This window comes from Astatotilapia calliptera, chromosome 6, assembly GCF_964374335.1.
Source record: "Astatotilapia calliptera chromosome 6, fAstCal68.1, whole genome shotgun sequence".
In the NCBI taxonomy this organism is placed as follows: Eukaryota; Metazoa; Chordata; class Actinopteri; order Cichliformes; family Cichlidae; genus Astatotilapia; species Astatotilapia calliptera.
The window spans coordinates 35,176,561-35,185,332 of NC_137427.1; the positions used below are offsets into that span (position 1 = coordinate 35,176,561).

The window sequence follows — 8,772 nt, forward strand, 5'->3', positions numbered from 1 at the left end:
ACCCACCACACACACACACACACACACACACGGTACTCTTTGTGTGTATGTAGACGTTATATGTTAATGAACCTATGCATATTCATGTAACCTCAATAAAAGGACAGTGGTACGGGAGAACGGACGAGAGCAACTGGGGTCAAGCGAAGGAACGGCGCCTGTCCCGTGCACGAGAAACATGAAGAACCTTGCCTACTTGTGTCTTGCTTTGCGGTGTAATTATATTGTCTTCAACGTTCCAGCGGATGGGTTCAAGCTACAAACCTATCAGTAGACAGGTGCGAAACATGTCAAAAACATAGGTTACAGTGCCGTGAACCAATGCTGGCAACTCCTGTTCCCGACCGCCCATGGCAAAAACTTGGCATGGATCTGTTCGAGTGGTCAAAGAAACACTTCCTGCTGATTATTGATTTTTTCTCAAGGTACATTGAGATAGCTGAACTGAGACACACAACTGCAGAGGTCACTATTAATGCTGTAAAAGAAGCCTTTGCAAGACATGGAGTTGCCGGGACTGGTATCGGATAACGGGCCGCAATTTTCATCAGAACAGTTCAAGCACTTTGCCAAAGAGGTACCCCCAAGCCAACGGGGAGGCAGAACACGCTGTTCGTACTGTTAAAGACTTGTGGGAAAAGGACTGTGACTACACCAGAGCACTGCTAGCGTACAGGGCCACCCCACTGGAACATGGGCTCTTGCCGGCGCAGTTGCTTATGGGGAGACACCTGCGGACCACGCTGCCACAAGCTGTGGCAAAGCTGGTGCCAAAGTGACCTGACCTACAGGCTTTTCGCAAAAAAGATGAAGAGGGGAGGCGTGAGCAGGCAAAACACTACAACCGCAGACATAGAGTCAGACCGCTTCCGGAACTATCGTCAGGACAGAAAGTGTGGATTACCACTGAAGGAACTACTGGAGCAGTAGTTGGACCTGCCAGTGCTCCCAGATCCTATGTGGTAGAGACAGACAGGCGTTTTCTGAGGAGAAATAGGAGCCACCTCAGGGACTATTACCAGATCTGGTCGAGTGGTGAGACCTCCTGAAAAACTGGATGTGTAATTCTCTGAAGTTATCCATTCATGCCCTATTCAAAGATGGGTTAAGCTGTTAGAGATGTTTACAATAATGTGTTTTGTTTAAATGTAAGTGAACAAATGAGGGATGTGTATAATTTTCACGTTTCATGATGTTCCCCATTTCTGTTCTAGTGAGCTGTTTGAGTCGTTATGAAGTATGTCTTTAGCTAAAAGGAGGAGGTGTAGCAGTAGACTACTGTTCCCATAAGGCTGTGTGTGTGTGTGTGGGGGGGGGGGCTTCCGGGGTTACGAGTAAAGTTGGAAAACATCACCCGAACACGCTGCGTCCAGTGTCATCATTTATACGGGTAACACCACTTTTAAGACCCGAGGAGGGACAGCATCATTTGGAGACCCTGCAGGCTTAGAACGACCAACAGTCTCCTTTAAAGAGGACAGAGTGGCTCAAACCTGTCAAAGACAGCAGAGCAGGGGTCATGAGCACAAGGAGAGATTTGGGCCCTGGTGGAGGAGACCTCCTCACTACAAAAGTGTAAAATATTTTCACAGGCTTCAGACGAGGGCTCCATACAGTCAGTACGTGGTGCACAAAGAACAGGATTAGTGGTTTTAAATAAAACACGCAGCTTGTGGCAGTTTGACAGAATAATGTCAGATACGCCCAGCTCGACAGCACTCACGTGTGACAGCTCGGGTCGTGTCGTTCAGCCAGGGCTCAGATTTAGTTTTAGGGTGCCTGGTTTTTAATGGAGCCACGATGTTCAAAGCAGTCTGGCAGGTGGAATGAAACCATGAGCTTAGTTCCCCAGTCTGGCTGTATAAAAACTCCAGGTTAATTACCTTCTTTTTCTCCAGGAAGAAAAGCAAGGTAATTAACAAGGAGCAACACATTTATTTTTTTTAAAAACAAGACATATTCAATATTTGCATGAAGAACGTTCCAGCCAATGGAGTGTTGTTGATAAAGTTCTTCTCTGTGATTGGTGACTCCATGACCACCAGTACAGTGAGAAGAGGTTTAAAAAGGTCCCAGCACAGCATTCACTGCAAGCAGAATGACAGCAATGGCTCATCTGAAGTTCCTCCTTCTCCTTTTGTGGGTTGGTGAGTCAACAACAGCACTTATTTCGTATGTGTGTGTGTTTGTTTTTAAAAAACTGTTCCTCGGGTAATCAGATATCTGCGTTAAACAAGTTTTGCTGTCATGGTTCCAGGTTTCTGTGGGTTTTTTGTTTGTTTTTTTAATTATTAGAGATTTTTTTTCATTCAGGAGACTTTTTACAGCTTTTCTTTTAAAAGCTCGTTGTCTGGTCCCAGTGCTGCTATCAGGGACTCTGAGCTGTGTGAAAGAAATAGCACGTTGTGCCTCACCACCGTAGTATTGCAAACCATGCCAATCCTTAAAGTATAACACTGCACAGACATGGATCATTACTCTGCTTAGATGAGTAGATTTATTGATAATGACTGATATGAAATGTAAGAGATGTGAAAGCCTTTTTTTTAACATTTAAATGTTTTTAATGATAACTTTATTAGATGTTTTGTTTTGTGTTTATTTTTTGTGGGGTTTTGTGGGGATTTTTCTTTTGGTTTTGTTTGGTTGTTTGTTTTTTTACGTACCTCACACCAAATACGAATATAAAGAAATATGTGTGAACTTTTCAAATTTAAATCTAAATTCAAATTCTCATCTATATAGTGGTGCAAAAGAATGTTTTACTGCTTGGCAAATATCACTTAAGTAATCCCTTTAATATCAATTTTCAAACATTGTCTAGCAATGTAAAATACATCTCTGTCTTTAGACCTAGTGGAACTCAAATGGGTTTTAATCTGTTTTAAATGAAAGCTCTCCCCACCTGCAACAGACATTCTGTACTTAAATAGAAATACAAATACTACTTTTAAAAAAATACTGCAGTATAAGTTGAAGTACTGATTCAACTCTTTACTCAAGTAAAAGTAGAAAGGTACCGGCTCTGAAATGTACTCATGTAAAAAGTATCTCTTTCTATGTGCAAAGCTAAACGAACTGTATGTAATAACATAACATCAGTTGATGGGAATACAAACTTTAGCCTAACTTTTTTCATTCTAATTATACTTAGCTTGAATCTGAAGAGTAGGGAGTAAAAGTAAAAAGTAGTCAGAAAAAAAGAACTACTTAGGTAAAGTACCTCAAAATTGTACTTAAGTAAAGTAAAAAAAACAACAATTTATTGTACTGTACTGTATTTCAGGTGTCACAGTAAGCACCGTGGTGGATTTGCGCAAGAGAATCTATGGTGGTCACGACTGTCAAAATGAGCGTCGCTATCACGTGAAAGTTATTTCACAAAAGGATGGAATAGCGGGCTACTGTGGCGGCTCACTGATCCATCCACGGTGGGTTTTGACTGCAGCTCACTGCCAGGAGAGTGGATGGTGAGAAATCTACAGTTTTTACATAAAGAAAAGTCATTAACAAATTGTCCTGCAATGTGTCTTAAAATACTGAAGCAAAAATAATTACCAATAATTTTTCATAGCAACAATAAGATAATAACAACATTCATCATTCTCATATTTTAATAGTACAGTCACTATTTCTCTTGTGCAGGACTCTGAGTGTGATTGTTGGAGTTCATCCAGGTCCAGGACAGGTCCAGGAAGTGGCAAAGAAAAAGCCCTATAAACAAAGCATCTTTGACTGTCTTCAGTGTCGTTAAGACAAACATATGGAAGATAAATATCTTTAATAGAAAGCATGACATCATGCTACTGGAACTTTCTGAGCCACTGACTGGGATTCAGCCTGTAGCCTTACCTGACTGTAACAACCCTCCTAAAAAGTGAGTTTTCATGAAATTACTGTGTATTCATTCTTGAGATGCTGATATAAGATGTTTCAGGTTCTTATGTTAATGTTTTGATTTTTTTCTACCCAATGATTACCTGTGCCAGATGACTGTTTTTTTTTATTTGTTTTTTTAATTAAATGTCACAATTTCATATTGGTAATTCTTTAACTTTGTATTGCAGTAGTCAGAATTCCACATACTGTTTTTAACCCAATCACACAGCTTCAATAACATTTCTGTATTTTTAGCATATTATTATGAAGTACTGGGTCGGCAGCCTTTTCAGAATTTAGTCTCCCTCTTCTGGGCGACTGGCTTCAGAGTGGTGGACAGTGAAGCAAGGTTAATCTGTTAGTGATGCACGCTGAGCCTAATTTCTAAGTTTCCAGTGTTTCAGGTGGCTCTCTTGTTACCTGGTAAGATCACCATGGAAATATGCTCCTGTTGAGATTATGTTCAGAGTTTTTGTGTAAAATGAGCAGGAAGCATCAAATTTTCATTAGTTATTTAATTTATAGTATGCTTTAAACATGACATAGATTGTCTGCTGAACTAATAAGTTTTATATAAGCAACTTGTTAAGACATACATTACTAACACCATCAGTTTAGGAGCAAACAGGTTAGGTTGAATCTGCTCTGCTTCACACTGCTAGAACTACAGCTAATACAACACAGATTAGAAAATGTATCAGTAACATTTGTAAACTATTTATCAGCTGTTCAATCTACAAATTTCAATTTGATCTGGAGCCAAAATAAAGTGACTTCCTGACCTTCTTTATTAAGCTATGGGCATTGAAAACAGTGAGTGACCTGTTTTAAATGTACGCCGTTTAAAGTTTCAGATCTCCAATGTGTGGCTGTCATGTTAGATTTAAAACAGCAGCACCGATAGCACAGTGATGATCAAATCATAATGTTTCTGCAACTTTTCTTTGATTTGCAACACCAGCATTGTATTTTGCTGTTATATATTTTTATATTATTTATAGCACACACACACACACACAACCATCTCTAGGGTATACAGAAAGTGGCATGAAAATGTAAAATATCCAGTGAGTCGCAGTTTTCTGGATGAAAATGCTTCATCAGTGCCAGACATCAGAATGGCCAGCCCGCTTTGAGTTGATGGGAAGGCAACATCTCGAACACTTAAAATAAAATCGCAGGAAGGTTAAGAGCCTCTGTAACCACATGTATCTTTGTTTTGTTTTTTTAAACACCATCTAATATGCTTAACACAACTTAACACATTAGACATAAAGACATAACTCAAAGCAACACTGTAGCAAGATCTGCAACATCTCTTCAACTTTTATTTTGAGTGTATTTTTACATTTTGAGTAGATGTTTGCTGGGTTTCTGCTGACGTCAACCCATTTTTGCGATCATACTAATTTTCCCTGTCTGACTAATGCTGACAGTCTATGGCTGAGAGGATTGTGCCTAATTCATGGATTCTGCATTGCTTGAGAACTGTTTGCTCATCAAGATGACCAAATCCCAAGACTGTAAAAAAACAGCTCTCAATTTGTTCATTCTTGTGTTATAAGCAGACCTTGACTAAAAAAATTGTATCTTGTGTAAATCTTTTTTACACACACAAAAAATCTCATCTATAGATGCACAAACATAAAATTTTCAGAGATTTTGGTTCATAAGGTTACAAAACTCAGTTCACAACTACAAATTTCCCACGTGTGGGACTAATAAAGGTTATCTTATCTTATCTTATCTTATTTGCTTTACAAGTACAAAGTATTTATGACCACAGTTTGAGCCCATACAAAAGGAGCCAAGCCATGAGGCAGTAGCAGGTAAATGACAGTGAGTTGTTAATGCAGCAGAAAGTGTCAGAATTTTCCTTGTGAATCAAACATATTTATAAGCTTCTTAGTAAAGCTGTGTGGAAGCGACTTGGTGACCAGAAAAAAAACATAGTATAGATCATTTTGAGAATAAAGTTGAAATTTTGAGATTTATTAATTTATTTGATGTTTAAAACACATGGATGGACCTGAAATTAATTGATTATTATTTATTGGTCTGTTTCTAGAGGAGACGTCGTTCAGGTTGCAGGACTTGGTGGGTATAGGGTAAATGCGACAGGCCACACACGTAAGAAAGTTTTTTGATGAATTATTTCACAGTTTATGCTAGACTTTACTTTGGTTTCTGTGTCTGTTTTACAGTTACATTCACGTTTTATTTGACTACTGTAATATAAACAAAGATTTTATATTTTATAGTAGATATACTGTATGCCAGGTTCCTTGTTTAAAAATCATTTGGAAACATCCAGAAAAAAGACAAAACATCAATCTCCTCAAGATTTTAGTTTTTGAAAGGTTATGAATGACTTTTGCTCTTTGGCTTTTTTCTCTAGTTGATGATGAGCCATTTAATCTCCAGTGTGCAAACATGCATGTTGTTGACTGTGAGCCTACCAGAAACTCTCCATGTTTTTCAGATGTGCCGTATAACAACAGGCTGTGTCTGGAAGAACCTAATGTAGATACACGTAAGGTAAGTTGACTGCTAACATTACTGTATATCATCTCTGTATGTTTTAGATCTTTTGGAAGAAACTTAAACACAAATTATATTTTTCTCTCTCAGGGTGATTCTGGTGGTGGAGTGATTTACAACAACATGATTTATGGTGTAATCAGTGGCAGTGGTGAATGTGTCTGTACTGTACCAGCTGTTACTGTGAATGTTTGTCCTTACATGAAATGGATAAACCAGACAATTTATCCAAAAAGTAATGGAAAATAACTGGATGAAAATAACATCCAGAATAAACAATCATCTCTACATGAAACTTGTGTGCTGTGTGTTGTTTCTACTCTAGAACATCTTCATGTTAACTGCAAATTGTGAACCTTTTTCTTTGGTCTAAAATATTGTGTTAGATTTGCAGCTTGTGTGTGTTTGAATGTGGTGTCAGGTGTGTAGCAGCTCATCCTGTTGTTCAGAAACTCTCAGACTCACACTGTGAAGATGCAGAAAGGCTTTCTGATCAGACATGCCACCAATCAGCTGCAGGGCATGAACATGATAAACTTCATGAATCAGAGCTGATTGTTGAGGCTGAAAATGTTCACGTGGAGGCTGTTGGCCTCCGTGCACTGAGGGCATTAAAATAAATACAGTAACCATCAAAATAAGTTTTGTTGATAAAATACATTTCTTGAAACTGTCCAAAGGCTGAAAATGTTTACGTGGAGGCTGTTTGCTCATTGGTGGCAGATAAACTTTTCTTTTAATCACTTCACTATACAGGGCATTAAAATAAATACAGTAACTATCAAAATAAGTTTTGCTGATAAAATGCATTTTTTGAAACTGTCCATTGTTTTGTCCCAACTCTAATCACCCCCCAAAACAGAACATAAATAAAATAAAATCATAATACATATGAACATATGTATTTTATATCTCATAATACATTGTTTCCATCTTATCTTCAGTCCTGCATTTTTATACTTCTAAGACCAAAGTGAAAACTAATCTTTTAATATTCACAAAGCTCATGGACACTATTACTCAAACCAGATGTCGCTGTTACACAAAACTATTTCACTCTAATGCTTCTCGCGTAAACACTGTCATAACTATTCTCATAACCAATAAACTGAGAATGTGTTTCACCTCATCAAAGCTCTATAACATATAGTTTTTAAAAAAATATATATTTATATTGCCTACTATCACTGGAGGTTTTTATTTTTAGACCTGTAGAACATTAAAAGAAAATTAATATGAGAATAGATTTCAGGATTTCATCATGATTCATTTTCCATATTAGGCAGCACATTCAAATTTCCTGTGAAGTAGTGAAAACATTTCAAAGTAGATATCATTAAATGCTAATTAAAACAACGTCTTTTAAATTGCATCAATATTTTCCTACTGAGCAGTAAAAGCACACAGAGCTCTTTTAACGTGAAGCAGCAAAGTGATGTTTAAATATTGTTTATTATTACAATAAGAGACTAAATTAACTTGTTTTGAACTCCTCAGTTTTCTCTTTCAATGCTGCTGTTTGTTTCCTCCTCCACTTGTAACGTCAGGGAATGTGCATAGCGCCCTCTGCTGTGTGTTTGAGAGCACTGCACTGCATGGTCATTAAATTAAACTGTGCGGAGGTATAACATGAGCAAAGGAAGCTCATGAAGACGTTTCTTGGTTAAACATCATCCAGAACCTTAAAGAAGTAAGGTCGCTTTCTTTCCAGGCTCCTTAGACAACCATGACCTGGATGACTGAGAACCTACAAACACACATGAGCAGCAGTTTATTTAATGTGGAGGTGAGCGGTGCACAAACCAACAACCAACAAGTTTTATTGAACCCTACTTCAGCCAATCAGCGGTGTGTGTGTGTGTGTGTGTGTGTGTGTGTGTGTGTGTGTGTGTGTGTGTGTGTGTGTGTGTGTGTGTGTGTGTGTGTGTGTGTGTGTGTGTGATTATATTGTATGATATTTTAATCGTGCTCTGTTACAATGTTACTGTTTTGGTTGTGCTGCATGAAAGACGTTGAGTGTGTATTAGGGAAGGTTAGTTACCGGAGCTGGAGAGTGAGTTATTCAGGCAAACTTTCGACAGCATTAACTGCCCTGTTAATGTAAAACCTTAATAAACCACAGTAAAGCAAAATGTCTTGTGCTTAATAAGACTCTTTTTTTTTTGTCCCGTTTGGATCTTTAGCCATCAGAATTGTTGTCTTAAGGCCAAGAAAGATGCCAAGCGGATTTATTTTACCAAGTGGATCATCATGGCCTTGCCATATTGGTCCATTTGATTGACCTTTATTATAATTATGTATTTATTTTATTTTCGGTTGCTACAAACGGGACAGACATGACTGGGGGATAGG

The 8,772-nt window shown here is 38.1% G+C and overlaps 1 long non-coding RNA gene across 1 annotated transcript; it reads left to right on the top strand.

Moving 5' to 3' along the window:
* The first annotated feature begins 1,437 nt into the window (after positions 1-1,437).
* LOC113023352 (uncharacterized) lies at positions 1,438-4,037 on the top strand. The gene is made up of 3 exons (XR_013909821.1): positions 1,438-2,147; positions 3,287-3,470; positions 3,646-4,037. It is a non-coding gene; the product is annotated as an uncharacterized LOC113023352 (long non-coding RNA).
* The last annotated feature ends 4,735 nt before the right edge of the window (positions 4,038-8,772 follow it).